The sequence below is a fragment of the Leptonychotes weddellii genome, chromosome 10 (genome assembly GCF_054177405.1).
Source record: "Leptonychotes weddellii isolate Sample4059 chromosome 10, ASM5417740v2, whole genome shotgun sequence".
NCBI classification, from domain to species: Eukaryota; Metazoa; Chordata; class Mammalia; order Carnivora; family Phocidae; genus Leptonychotes; species Leptonychotes weddellii.
This window is the reverse complement of record NC_138378.1, coordinates 101,312,729-101,327,036: the sequence shown is the minus strand read 5'-3', so window position 1 is coordinate 101,327,036 and position 14,308 is coordinate 101,312,729.

Sequence of the window (14,308 nt, the reverse complement as noted above, 5' to 3'; positions counted from 1 at the left end):
CAAGAACCGTATTTTCACTTTTATACTGGGAAAGGCACAAGAGAAAGTAATTTTTAATGAATATTGAATGATATCTGCCACCATAACTCCTTTGACTCCTCAGTGTCATGGATGCCCTATTCTGTTATATATGCTCGCCCCCAACCCCATCACCAAGAATGAAAACCCAAAGTCTTGTCCAGTTCAAATCCAGGATCTCCAGGGACACCTGGGTGGCTCAGTCAGTTAAGTGTCTGCCTTCGGCTCAGGTCATGATCTCAGGGTCCTGGGGTCGAGCCCCGCATCGGGCTCCACTCTCAGTGTGTGGACAGCCTAGAATGCAAGGTTGTGGGCACCAAGGCCACACCAGGCATGGGTCTCTGTGATACACAGGCATCATCATCTTGTTAGTTCTTAACCATAAGCCTATAAGGTCAGTTCCACTAGTATCTTGATTTTACAATGAGGGAACTGAAGCTCAGAGAGCTTAAGTCAGGTTTCCAAGGCCGCCTGACCAGTAATGAAAGAGCTGGATTCAAGACAATATAATATTTAGGGGCAGAAGGGCAGACGCCAGAGAGTGACTTAGGGAGGAGGTGATTCAGTGGCCCCCATCCTTGTGCCTCTAAATGTCCTTTGGTCACAAAAGAATTTGCAGACAGTTGGCTAAGCTTGTGTGGGAGCTGGAGGTAGAGGAGCAAGCCACAGGTACAAAGAACAAACTTTTTCCAAAGGTGAGTGGAAAAAGGAACAAAGGATTACCATCTTAGAGATTCAGACAGGAAAGCAAAATTGCAAAAACCTGTAATTATGGTGTCCAGAGACCTGGCCAGAGGAGGAATGGCTGCTTTAGAAAAGAGAGGGGGAAGAAAAGATGAAAGGGATTTGTCTGTGTGCGTGCGCACGCATGTGTGCATGCGTGTGTACACGGCATTCATTAGAAAGTGATAGACAATGTTTGCAAAAAATACATGGGTTGGATGGGGAAATTATAAATACATTTAAAATTTAGCTAATTTTTAAACAATTTTAAGTGCTAAGGGATCCAATGAGATAATGCATGAGAAATGCTTAAATTATACAGTGATATACAAAAGCAGAGTGGTACTTAGTTTCATACGAGTGTATTTATAATAAAACTGGAAGGACAAGGAGGAGCCAGGCCAAGGGGCTGAGCTGACACTCTGCTGGGCTCTGCCGCAGCTCTCCTTGTGCATGTCTTGCCTGGGACGTTCCTCTTCCTCTTGTTTTATTGCAGCTCTTCCCCACCTCTGGCGCTGAGTGCCCAAGTGGTACAGCTGTTCAACAGGTGGCCCACGTATACCCCAGGTGGTGATATTTAAGGAATCAGTTGAGCAATTGCTCTGCTATGTGTTGCTTGGGGTTTGCAAAGTCCCATCAGGACTCTAAGAGACCTGAGTCACCCCACAGGAGCCCCTGAATGGGGTGGAAGAAGCCTGGTCCTATGCAGGAGAAGTCAGTTCTGGAAATGAAGGAAGGTCATGCTGGGGCTCCAGGATAGGAGAGGACACCTGGCGGAGGAGGCATCTCCCATTTGTAGGGAAGACAACGGTTTCCTTTCCTGAGGGTTTCTCAGATACGTGATTTGCTTTTGTAGCCACCTTGCTCACACAGACCTTGTTGTTTTTTGGGTGTCGCTTGGGCTGAGATGGGCTAAGGGGAGACTTTTCAAAAGATGACCCGCTCTTGGGGCACCTGGGTGGCTCAGTCGGTTAAGCGTCTGCCTTCGGCTCAGGTCATGATCCCAGGGTCCTGGGCTCGAGCCCCGCATCGGGCTCCCTGCTCAGCGGGGAGTCTGCTTCTCCCTCTCCCTCTGCCTCCCTGCTCATGCTCTATCTCAAATAAATAAATAAATAAATAAATCTTAAACCAGGCGCCACACAAAGGCAGCTTCTCCAGTCTACCACCCTGAGGGGCAGGCCGTGTGAACAGAGTCCAGAGTCATGAAGGGATTTTCGCAGGAGCCATTCAGTAATCACTTCCTTCAGAGAAAAAGTCTCGCTTGCAGGGAGCCTTCTGGGAGCCCCACACTGGGAGTGGCGGGCCTGCGGTGGTGAGGACGTGCGTGGGCTTTCTGCTTATTCTCACCTGATGTGCTCAGAACTGCTCGCTCCCAGCTCCAGGATCTGCTCTGCTTTGGAGACATCTAATCATTCTGGAGACTGAAGGTGTCCAAGAGTGAATCCCCGTATTTTTGCTTCCAAGTGCCTCTCCCTAAACATTTGCTTTTGAAAGATTTGGTCTCCAACCACTTAAATGACTTTTTTTTTTTTTAATGATCCATTAAGAGGACTTTGTTTCTCCATGTTCTAAGGAATCATAGATGAATGTGTTTGCCAGCCAGGCTTCCAGTGAGCGCGAGCACTTGGCGTCCCCACGTGAGGAGGCACAATTGCAGCTCGGTGCAAGAGGCCAGTTGACATTTCAGTTGACCTTTGAGGTTTGGTGGCAGATAAATGTGCTTCTTCCCCTGGGCTTCTCAAAATGTTTGAACACCATTGGAGATCCAAGACATGAAATCTGCCTTCCTGGGGCACATTGCTTTGAGGTACAGAAGATGACAGTTAAGGTGACTGATGAGGGTGACACTCAACGGAGAAATCTGGCCTTTAAAGGTGCACTTAGGAAAGAATGGATCAGCTCAGGAAAAGGGGAGGGAAGTGTACACCTGAGAGAGAGAAGGAAGGAGACATTGTGGAAGGAGTGGATACCTTTCTAAGGTAAAGATTGCAAAATTAGGTATCAGACCTTGAGAGGTCCTGCAGCTTTAGGGTTCACTAGCTTCCCGGCAAATCTGCTCTGGCCTGTGGAAGACTTCCTTGTGGGGCTCAGTATTCTGCTCAGGTAACCCTAGCACAATGGAGATGTAGCTCCTGGTCTGCTCGGCAGGCCCTTTTCCCAGAATAGCAGCAGTGACCGTCTATCTTGACACCTTGACCCTGAACCTGATCCCCTGACTTTGGCTCAGTGTGCATGACACCCTTGTACAGTTTTAACAGATGTTCTGAGGCCATCTATCTACTCTGTGCCAGGAATTAGGGTTATAAAACCGAATAAGTCAGACTCAGCCCCCAAGGACAGAGCATAATAATAGCGGTGACAAATATAGAAACCAATGTTTAAGGTGGAGGTTGGTGGAGGGGATTCAAGGTATGAATAGCAGCTCTGGAAACCCCCAGAAGGGGTGATTTAACTCTGCCTGGGATGGAAGGAGAGAACACGAGGGGAGTATAAGTCCACCAAGCAAACTTTTCTGTATTCAACATTCAGGCTAACATTAATGGGTGTGTAGAGTTTCCTCATATTTTCTACAAAAATGTGATTGTACTGGGAAACTCAGGAGAGAGAGAGATCCGGGTTTCCATCTTGGGTTGATGACTTATTAGCTGTATGACATTGGGGCAAGATTTTAAAAAATTTTTGATAATCCTTTTCTGAAAATAGGAACGACAACATTATTCATAGGGTCGTGTTGAGAAGTAAGACAACAAATGAAAGCACAGATGTCCGACATATAGTAAGTCACTAATAAATGTTAACCATTATAATATGCATATTGCTCTCAACCACTTACATATAAATCAGCTTGCTCATCTCCATGAAAATACAGAGAGCACTACCTTTTTCATGGCTACATACTATTTTGATACGGCTATGCCAGTTTATGTAACCAGTCCCCTATTGATGCATGTTTGGGTTATTTCTAAATAGTCACAACTATAAACAAAACTCTAACAAACAACTTTGCATGTATGTTTTTGCACAATTGTGCAGGTATTTCTATACTAGTCATTTCATGAACTGAAACTGCTGAGACTGTGAATTTGCCTATTAGAGTCTTTCACAGATATTGTCAATTGCCCTCCAAATGGGGCACACCACTTTAAATTCCCACCCATGGTAAATGAGACTTCCCTTCTACCTACCAACACGAGGCACCATCAGTCTTTTAGATCTTTTCTATGAGGGCTTTACTGGAACAGAAAGGAACAAGAGCAAGGCCAAAGAGGGAGGCAGGGAAGCAAAAGAAAATACATCCAAGGGTTCGAGAAGTCCCAGAAAGGAGGGGGAGGTTGAGAGCAGAGGGCTGACTGTCCCATATGCAGGCAGACCTGTCCCTATTCTGCTCTGGTCAAACCCTAGAAGTTTGCCCCTCTGCCCAGGGTACTGGGCCTTCAGCACCAAGGGCAGTACCAGGATGGTTCTGGAAGCATCCATTGCTCAGGGTCTCATGATCCGAGCCCACAGCACTAGGCCACTAGGCCATGTTGTCTGTTCCTTTTGAGGGAAGCCCATGGCAAGGTCTTCCCCAAACCTCTGGAGTCTCAACCTAGGACTACAGCAGACAAACCAGTGATTTCAAAACTACATTTCAAGAACACCCGTCTGTGGCACAGCTTTCTGTGGAGAGTTTCCTGAACACTAGAGAAGTTCAGAATCTAAGTTCAGATACTTTTCAAGATCAGCTCTTATGCTTTTACCCTCTGAGGCAATCTAAGGCAGGAGAAGGAGCTTTGGACAGAATGGCTTTGGATGCGTGGAGACTTTCACTAAAATCTCCAGCCCTGACGCTCACCAGTAGGGTGACTCTTATCTCAGTTACCTCATCTGAGAAATGGGGATAATATTCTCCCCAAGAGGAAGAATCTGTGTGTGAAGATTACATAATAGAATCTATATCAAGGGCTCATTAGCAAACGTAAGCTCCCTTTCCCCTAATCCAGCATGGAACAGGTGTGGGGCTGGTACCCACAGATACATTGAACTGGATTTTATGTGGGGCAGAGTAGTATGTTTGAGTTGGGTTTTCTACAGAATTTGGGGGAAAAAAACCCATCATCCCACTATCTACTCTCTCAAAGCACTGCTTGTTTTGAAAGATTATTTGTGACAACTCTGTGAAGATGATAACAAAATCCACTGCATCATATACTTTAAATGAGTGAATTGTATGGTATGTGAAAGACATCTCAATACAATTGTTATTACAAGAAAAGATTATCTGTGGAGGTCAGTTTTTTGCTACCTAATTTTGTGGCTACAAAGAACCAATGAGAATGAATATAATTACATATTGAAATATTAATCTTTGTGCTTTTCTATGCTTTCTCGGTCTTAATTCTCCTCAAGACATCTATGTCATTTAATGATAATTAGGATTATTCAAACAGGAATGCAAAGGGGGAAAAGCCAATGTTTTTTTTCTTCACTTCCAAATTTAAAAATTTTGAAAGCTGAATTTTTTTTATTTATACAAGAAGGATTTTGTTGAAAGAAAAGGTTCATGACATCAAAGCAGGCAGCCCTGAGGGAAACAAGATAGAGGGTTTATGCTCAACATTGACTGGGAGAGCATGGGGGAAGACCAGACTACTCCACTTCAGCCACTGCACATCCCCCCCCACCCCCGCAAAACCAGAGAAGTTCTCCTGGGTGGCAGCAGGATGGAGCAGGACCCTGGAAACCAGTGGGCTGGGATGGTATGAGGTGGGGGTGGAAAAGTGGTTGTGGGGGATTCATGGAGAAAAGTAGAGTCAGCAGTAACTGGGTGAGTCTTCACCATTGAAGGGGCTGCATGCTTCTAAAGACCAAATCTGTAGGCTGCCATCCCCACTAGAGTGTGACAGCCTATTGAATGTGCTCAACAATAGGGGTGCAAGTCACTGTGCCATGAGGACCTTTTTTCCATAGCTGCATGTTCCACCTGTGGATGTGATAAGTGTCACATTTGTCCATACACTAAGATTTTGCTGAGCCCCACCCCAGCTGCTCCAATTGCCCAATGTCATCACTCCTTTTTCAGTGACCCCAGGTACAAATCCTATAAGCACTGACCAAGGACATCCTGCAGGCAGAGCCCTGCCCTGCCTGTCTTCCAGCCTCAACAGAAGACCCACAACCTTGCATGGTTCCCCATTGAGTGCTCTTCCTAAGTACTTTGTGTGGGAGTCCTTAGCTACAGTTGGGTTCTTTTTATCATTTATTTTTTAAGCTCAACTCCTACTCTGTCCAGTTCTTGCATCAGCAACTGCTCTGCTCCCTGGCACGAAATGAGAAGCATGAAGAACCCATTCAGTTCACTTTTTAAATCATTTGACATTTTCCAGACTTTCTAGCTTAGAAGTAGCCAAGAGGAGGAGCAGACAGGGGGATAGGACCCATATATGATTTTTCACCTCCGACATTACTTTGTCAGGAAAGTTCCCAGCTCATAGAGTGTAAGAGTTGAAAGGGAGGACAGGGAAGGACAAGATTCTTGATGTCCAAAAAAAAAGAAAGAAAGAAAGAAAAAGAGAGAGAGGAAAGGAAAGAAAGAAAGAAAGGAAGGAAGGAAGGAAGGAAGGAAGGAAGGAAGGAAGGAAGGAAGGAAGGAAGAAAGGGGAGGGGTGAGGGATGAAGTCACTCAGCCTCTCCAAGAAGCCTCTGCTCTGAGGAGTGCCTCTCTCCCAAAAACGCCTTCACAAGAATGTTGAGATTAAGATCAGAGGAAGATAAACAACTCAGCAAAGATCCAGGCTGAGCCCAGTTTGGTGCTGGCATTGACGTCCAAGTCAGACCCTGGCTTACCAAACCCATCAAAGCCTTGAATTTTAAAATTATGATGAGGCTTTGTTGTGATTATTTCCAGAGGAAGAGAAAGATGAAGAGAAGCAAAATGCCTTAAAATGTTCTTTCTTCATCCTGGAACATGTCCCCTGATGTTGGAAAGGGACAAAGCTAAATGCAACATCCTGAACATACACCACCACAGCTGAGAAAGGATGAACATGGAGTGCCTTAATGACAATTCATGTGCAGAGGATCCAGTAGGAGTATTGAAGCTTCAGAATAGCACATGTGATCCAGGTCTGGGCTTTTGTTAAGGAACAGAGCCCTGAATATGGAGATGACCCCTTTGTACCTCTTCCCGGTAGGACTGTGTCTAAGGGCTGAGTTTTCACAGAGAAGAGGTCTTCCAACTGAGAGACACTCCCAATTCATCACCACTGCCAGCTCTTTTCACTGTCCCATTTCCAGCCTCGAGTCCCCAGATCCCCAGAGCTAATCTGGAGGGGGGCAGAGTGTTGGACATCTACCATCTGTGCTTCCCCGATCCACCCTCGTTTCCTTCTGGGAAATCACCCCTCCACCATTCTCTGCCTCACATGGTCAGCTGCCCACCTCTGAGCTCCAGAAGCATGCACATAACCCAATTCTGGGAATTTTTGTTACAATTCTTAGGAAACAAATTCATTTTTAGCTGAATCTGAAACTAGAAGGAAGTGAATGAAAGCTGCTGGAAGCAACCACTTGGAAACATCTGCTTAAGAGGAACATCAGCTTAGAGCTAAGCGATAGATTCTCCTGGGTCCAATAGTTCCTGAAGGAGGAGTTACCCTCAGACCAGTAGCTTGGAGTTATATGAACCAGTAAGTTTCCTTTGTGCTTAAAACAGGATAAGTTGGGTGTCTGCCCTTCTAAGCAAAGGAATCCTGACGATACAGAAAGGTCAGTAGCTTTCACCCTAACTTCTGTTGAAGCTTAGAATTAAAAAATAATTCTTAATTCAGACTGTTCCTCCAGCTTCTTCCCTGATCTTCCCACATGGCAATCATATCCAAGACCCAGAATCCCCTAGGCTTAAGAACTTGAGTTACTTCCAGTTGTAGGTGACCCCTTCCTCCTTCCACATTATCCCAGTTGGTAACTCTGTAGTTCTTCCTTAATTCTGATTCTGTGGCCCACACTCCCAGATTGCTCTGGATTCTCTGGTCTGGGGCTCTTCCCGCCTGTTTGCACCTCCCAGAGTTGGTCTTTACCTGGCCAGGGTCTGAACTACTGTGAACTTTGAGCACTCGCTGGCTACCCCTGAAGTGCACCCCAACAGCCAGGTCTTCCCATCCTGGGAAAAAGGGTCTTGAGCCATGAAGACTGAGATCTACCCCTAAAGATGCTTCTTGACTCTAGTATCATTCAGACATGCACCCAAATGGGAAACCCAAAAGGGACTAACCAGGATGGCAAGGAGTCTAGATGCAATGAAGGGGTCGCATTGGGCCTGGAAAAAAGGTTAAAGGAGAAACATGATGTCTTTCTGCAAATATTTATAAGACTATCATATAGGACTAGAGCCAATGGAAGAATGTCCCAAGGAGATAAATCTAGAGTCAATAGAAGAAATTATTTTGGATTGTTTCTATGCACTTGAGAATTGCCCTTGACTTTAGCAAGAACATCTTTAACATCCTTGTCATCTCTGAAATGCCAGTCCCCGTGCGGGTCAGCAAACACTTCTGGATGGATTCCTGGCAATGACATCTAGGAGAGCCTGGGGAGGCTGGAGTAAGCTTAGAGTGCACCTTCATGAAGAATACCCACTTCCCAGAGCTGGAGCAAATCCCTGGACCTTAGAAGCCTGGGAGTAAGAATCACTGTGCATGAGCCGAGCTCAATCCCAGGGAGCTGAAATGTTTACTCACTGGAGGACAAAGGGAAGAGCCCCTTGTGCTAAATTAGGAGGTAGCCATCTTCATAAGACTGGTGGAAAATGGGGGCCCGAGTTTAATAATGGTAAATCTATCAAAACCAAACGGACATAGCTCACATCCTGTGGGCAATAAACATCCACAGGTGAAATTTTATGAGGTTTTAAAGGGAACTTTATGAGTTTTGAGGGAGCCTTAGTATAAACTGAAACCAGCCATGGAAAAACAATATAATGTGAACTGTGGAAAGCAATAGTTGAAAATTCTGTCACTGTTACCAAACCAAAGAAACTGTTCAGGGAATGGAGAAAGATATGCTAGACTTTATGTCTCTCCCATGATTTCTGGTGAGGTTGACTGTCTTACCAGCAATATTTTTAACTCCTTGACAGCAAAGACTAAAGGTCTCCTGCTGCCTGCACAGCACCTGGTACAACGTAGATGCACCTGTGTGCACAAACACACATGAGCTATTTCCGAGATGGGCAATCACGTTTGTGAGCACTTCTACAGGTGTGCACTTCCCTGCTGCTCTGGGGACTTTTTGTATTGTAGGCAGAAAACTTACACTCAGCATGAAGAAACTTTCCCAAGGTCACACAGTTAATGAATAGCTGAACCCTGATTTGAACCTATGTCTCTCTGTCCCTAGAGCCCATGTCCTTTTAACCACATCTACATTTGCCAAATTTTTGGATTTCATCAACCAATATTGTTTCAAAAATAAGAGAACCCTGATTGGGTTGCCAGCATTTTACTGGGAGGATATTGTTAAAAATTGAGAAAGTTAAATTACAGGACACAATCTCAGAATAAAGCAAATATATTGAGTATTAAAAAAGACTCACTTCTTACCATGAGTGTGTGCACACATGTGTGTGTCATTGACAGGCACCCAGCTGGCTCCTGAGACTGTAACCCTCCACCACACTTTACTCTCTTCATCCCGTGTAGCACTGAGCACGATGTCCCACACAAAGTAGGTGCTTTAGACTTGCCATTGAATAACTAACATTACTTGCTCTTTGCCGTTTGATCCTCTGAAAAGACCTCACTGATACGGGGTCTTAGTGGGATCACGGACCCAGACAGCTTGCTTCATCTTGCTTAGCTTTGCATGTATGGCTTAGGAAAAGCAGGACTTTGCTACACTACCTCCTCCCCGCTTGAGAACAGCAAGATATCTCCTCTTGGCAGAATCTATCAGCACAGCTTCGCGTCTTTGCACTAAAGAGATTCCATCACTACTTCTCTGGCCTACACTCTCACCCTCAGACATAATTTAAGGAATGGGGTCAAGGAGGGCTGTGCAGCCCTAAGAGTTGAGTGAGCACCTTGGCCTGGGGGTTCCATGGTTTGAGCATCCTGTTCTCTTGTCCCACTTCTTCCACTGAGTGACCTTAGGAAATTCTCTTCTTTGAGTCTCAGTTTTTTTCATGTACAAAATGCGGGGAGGGGTGGGGGAGAGGGGTTTGGCCAAAACAGCTAAACGGGTGCTTCCAATCTTGGCAATCTATACCTCTCTTCCATCTGGCTGATTGCAGCTCCTTCCACATCATGACTCCTTTTGTTTGAGAAAATCTGGAATTTGGGGATGGAGTCAACAGCAAGTTGGCCCTTGAGGAAGATTCTGTAATACGATCGCGCAGCTGGTTAGTGATTCTACATGAGTGCAAGATCACTTGAGGGTGGAATGTCAAAGTTTACCAGACATTATCTTGGACCATTTCTCCTTTTTCCATGAGACCAAATCATTATCCTCAAAAGCATTACTAATGGTGCACATCCACCAGATGCTGGAAGGCCCTAGCTGGGAAGCAGAGGACCCACGCTGCGGGTCATCCACCCCCCTCAGTTTCTCCTTGGCTGGGCTTACACTGCAGTGCCCGGCAAGAAGCTTGGAATATACGACTTGTCCGGTCACCAGCCACAGCCCCAGGAGGTGCTCTCATACCTACTCGGCCTTCCATTTATCTTTACAGCATGAAACCAGCTATTCTAGAAGCCTGCCTCACTGAGGGAAAGGTTAAGTTACAGGGCCCAGCTTTAAAAAAAATTTTTTTGAAAAGACTTCCTTCCGCTTTAATTTGAGAATAGTTACTTCCCTGGCACCCGCCAGAACAGGGCTATTTGGATGTCATCTACAAACAGAGAAGAAGGAGAGAGCTAGCCGACTGGCCTGGCTGCTGGATCAACTTTGGTTTCTTTTTCACATACAGATCAAAAACCTCCTGAGCTGTTAACCCTCAGCAAGGAAGTGACATCTACAAATAGAGAGGATTTAGCAAAAGTGAACACGCACTATGTGAAAATGCATTACATTGTTCAGTGCTGGAGATTTCTGGTCACCTCTCTAAATATCCTGAAGATTCCCTGGGATCTATTAGCCATCTTAACCTACAAGAAGGAAGGTTCCCCAGACTCTCGGAGATTGCATGGTAACTCTATCTCCAAAGAGACAAGTGGGCGATGCCTCTTGGCGATGCCTTTTACATAATCTCTGGTGATCAGCATAAGAGCTAAAGAATAGAAAATCAAAGTCTTGGGAAAAGCCCAAGACCAAAAAGAGAGGCAAAGAATTACATGTCCAAACAAAAGAAATAATGAGGACAGCGTGAGAATGAGTTGATTCAGGAAAGGTCTTCAAGAAGTTTGGAGAGCAAGCAAGAGCACAGAGACCCTCAGAGAAAGCTGGCGAAGGGAGGGATGCCCCAAACTCGGAATGTGCCTCTGAAGAAATGCCTGTGAGTGGGAGACCAGGGAAGAACACTGCTCAGGTGTCAGGGCACCGGGTCCAACCTGACCTCTACTGAAGGCCCAGACAACCCAGAAAGAAGACTCTCCATGTGCTCAGCAGCCATGGAAGTCTAAGGGCAGCTGACAGAGAAGGAGAGGGAAGGAGGGGCACCTGACGAGGAGGTGTTGGGTGGAATTTAATGGGGCTCTAACCACCCAAATGGTGTTCAGTCCCCCTAAGAAAGAGCAAAGGGTTATGGAGAAAGAGTCAAGAAATTGAAAAGGCAAAGGGAAGCCTTCTATTTAGGAACCACCTGGAATATCCCGCCACCAACTTGGTGAGCCAGAGAGGCTATTCTCTTCCTTCTGTTGATGGATTCCTCCCACACCTGTGAATACAAAAGTGTGTCAGCATCACAGAATTAGAGATCAATCCTGTCTCGTTTTACCGATAAAGATACCTAAGGTCACCCTGAAAGCTGGTGGTAGAGCCCCGGCTGGAGCCCCTCCTTCCCAAGCCCACATTCTCTCCACTCTTCCCTCAATCTCTGGCACCCAGAGAGGGTGCATCTCTGTGCCCCCATTTTGGAATCTGAGAGTCTCTCGGGTCTGCCCATCTCTCTGCTCTAGAGATCTTCTCATCTTAGGCTCTTGCTTACATGAACCTCATGCCACAGGTAGCAAATCAGCATCCCCTGAGGTCACGAGTGTGCATCAAGCCTCTGCTAGGTGCTGTGGGTCTGCTGGCGGCTCTCTTTAACTGTTGGCCCTGGAGCCTCTCCTGGCCTTGGCTCTGGGTGCACAAGTTGCCCGTCTCCACCCAGGCCAGGCATGTGTGTGATTTGGAGGCAGGGGTGGGGTGTGGAAGCACAGGGAGCAGGGAAGACCAGGGAAGGATGTGAGCAGCCACTAAGACCAGTGTCCCTGCACATTTCCAAACACAGCTGGGAGAGATGATCACATGCAGGCCTATGGGTTACACATGTCTGAATGCTGGTGACATTCTGCCCTAGTCTAAACAATGAACAATGCAACACTCAGAACTGGGAAATGTGAATTTCCGAGGCTTCTGATTATAGGTTTACTGCTTAAGCCCAAAGCTTCTGTCACTTTGCTTGAGAACCAGTTAAAAGGGTAAGAGGATGTTCAAAAAAGTCCTCTAAAGCAGGTTCCATTAGCCCCAGACCCTGTATACATCCAAGCAGAAAAATAGAAACAAGATGTAGGGACCAGAAGAGAGGCTTTGCAGGAGGAACTGGTTTCTGTCTGAGCGGGATGAGCTGTCAAATCCTTTGCTTAGGAGAACCACAGGCTCCCAAGTAGCCCTGAGCTGGGATGGAATCGAGGCTGGAGAACAGGCCGTGCGAAATTATCTTTCTCAAGGTCTAGTGTGTGGGCTTTGCCAGAATTTCTGGATATTAGAGGCCCCACTTTTTACTCTTTAAAAGGTATATGACTCTAGTTCTCCCACTCTAGAACCCCTCTAGGTGCTGTTCATTTCTTTCCAACCCAAAGAAAGAACTTAATCAAATACCTATTCTGAGCCAAACACCCTGGCTGGGGCTTCTGGGGATGCAAAAATGAGCTGAGCAGGACCCTTGGCCTCACAGAACTTAGAACAAGGGTCATGAAAAGTCGAACTGCAGAAGTTTGGGAAGTTTTAAAAAGTTTCCCCAAATTCTCCCCCTGCACTGCTGAGAAGTTGGCTCCCCAGCAGTTCTGATTGCAGGTGGAACCAGAGCCCCTCTCGTGGAAGCAGGTGGCTGTGAAGCCACCCATCTGGGTCCCGTCCACTTGACTCTCACTCAATGGTCCCCTGAGCCAGGTGGGAGTGAGCCCCAGCTGCTCCCGAGCCCCCCGCCTCCTGGGTGTCTGGGGCTCAGGGTGCTCTTGGTGGAGTCCGGGGAGCAACATATCAGTGCCCCGGCCCAGGATGCTTCTTTCCGTTTGTGCCTACGGCTTTCCTTAATGTCAGTGTTTGGGGGTGTTGATGGCCCCCCGGGGAGGATTTCAACACTGAAACCCAGTCCTGGCCACGGCCCCACCGGATGATGAGAGAACACGGGAGGAAACAAAAGTGCTTGTGTTAACAGAATGTCATTTCCCAACATGATTCAGGCCCCGAAGCTGAGGCAGGAAAAGGAGAGCAAATGCCTTCCCATTCATCACGTCGGACACAGCTATTTTTAGAGCGCACGCCAGCTCAGCGCAGGGCTCCGGGCTCCGAGGGCCCCGCAGTGGAAGGCGCTGAGGTTGGGTGATTGAGCCAGTCAGGCGTGGGGATAGTGCAGGTGTGTGCGTACGCAGCGTGCGTGTGTTTGTGCGTGTGTGTGATGTACGTGTGCGTGGGTGATGTGAGTGTGTGTGCATGCTTGTGCATGGTGTACGTGGTGTGTGCACACGGTAAGTGTGTATGTATGTGGTGTGCGTGTGCATGGGTGTGCGTGTGCTCAGTGTACATGGTATACGTGGCATGCGTGTGCGTGGTGCATGCCTGTGCACGGTGTGAGTGTGCGTCCGTGCGTGTGCATGCGTGTGCGCGTAGGGAATGGAGGAGGGGTGGGCTGGCCCTGTCCCGGCAGAGGTGCAAGTGCTGTGCCGGATGCCCTGTGTGAGCAGGAGGGAAGCAGCTTGGAGGCAGTCGTGGGGGGATGGGTGAGGGAGAGGAAAGGGCCTGGGACTCAAGTGGGGCCTGGGCTCATGAAGCACCCTTCCCAACCCCGCGGTGGCCTGACCTGCCCCTGCATGTGCACAGACACTCCTCCCGGGTTGAGGGCAAAGCCGCCTATGTCCTAGACCCCGTGGGATGTTGGCAGGCTGCAGGTGCCCTTGGCTTTGCTATCACAGCCTTGCAAACATCTGGCCGCATGAAGGCCTCCGCGGCCAGGTGCGCTGGCCTATGGAAAATAGATTCTGCTCCAGTCAGCACCTAAGCACCCATTTTCCTAAAAGACAAAATCTTACCTGGCCATGGAAAAAGACACCTGCCTAGCCCCCTTCGCATGCGCCCTTTTTGCCAGGGACAGAGAAGAGGTTTCCCCTCGTTTTCACCCATCTCTGGCTCTCATTCTCCTACAGAAGGGAAAGAGAGGGAGGGCTGCGCTGAA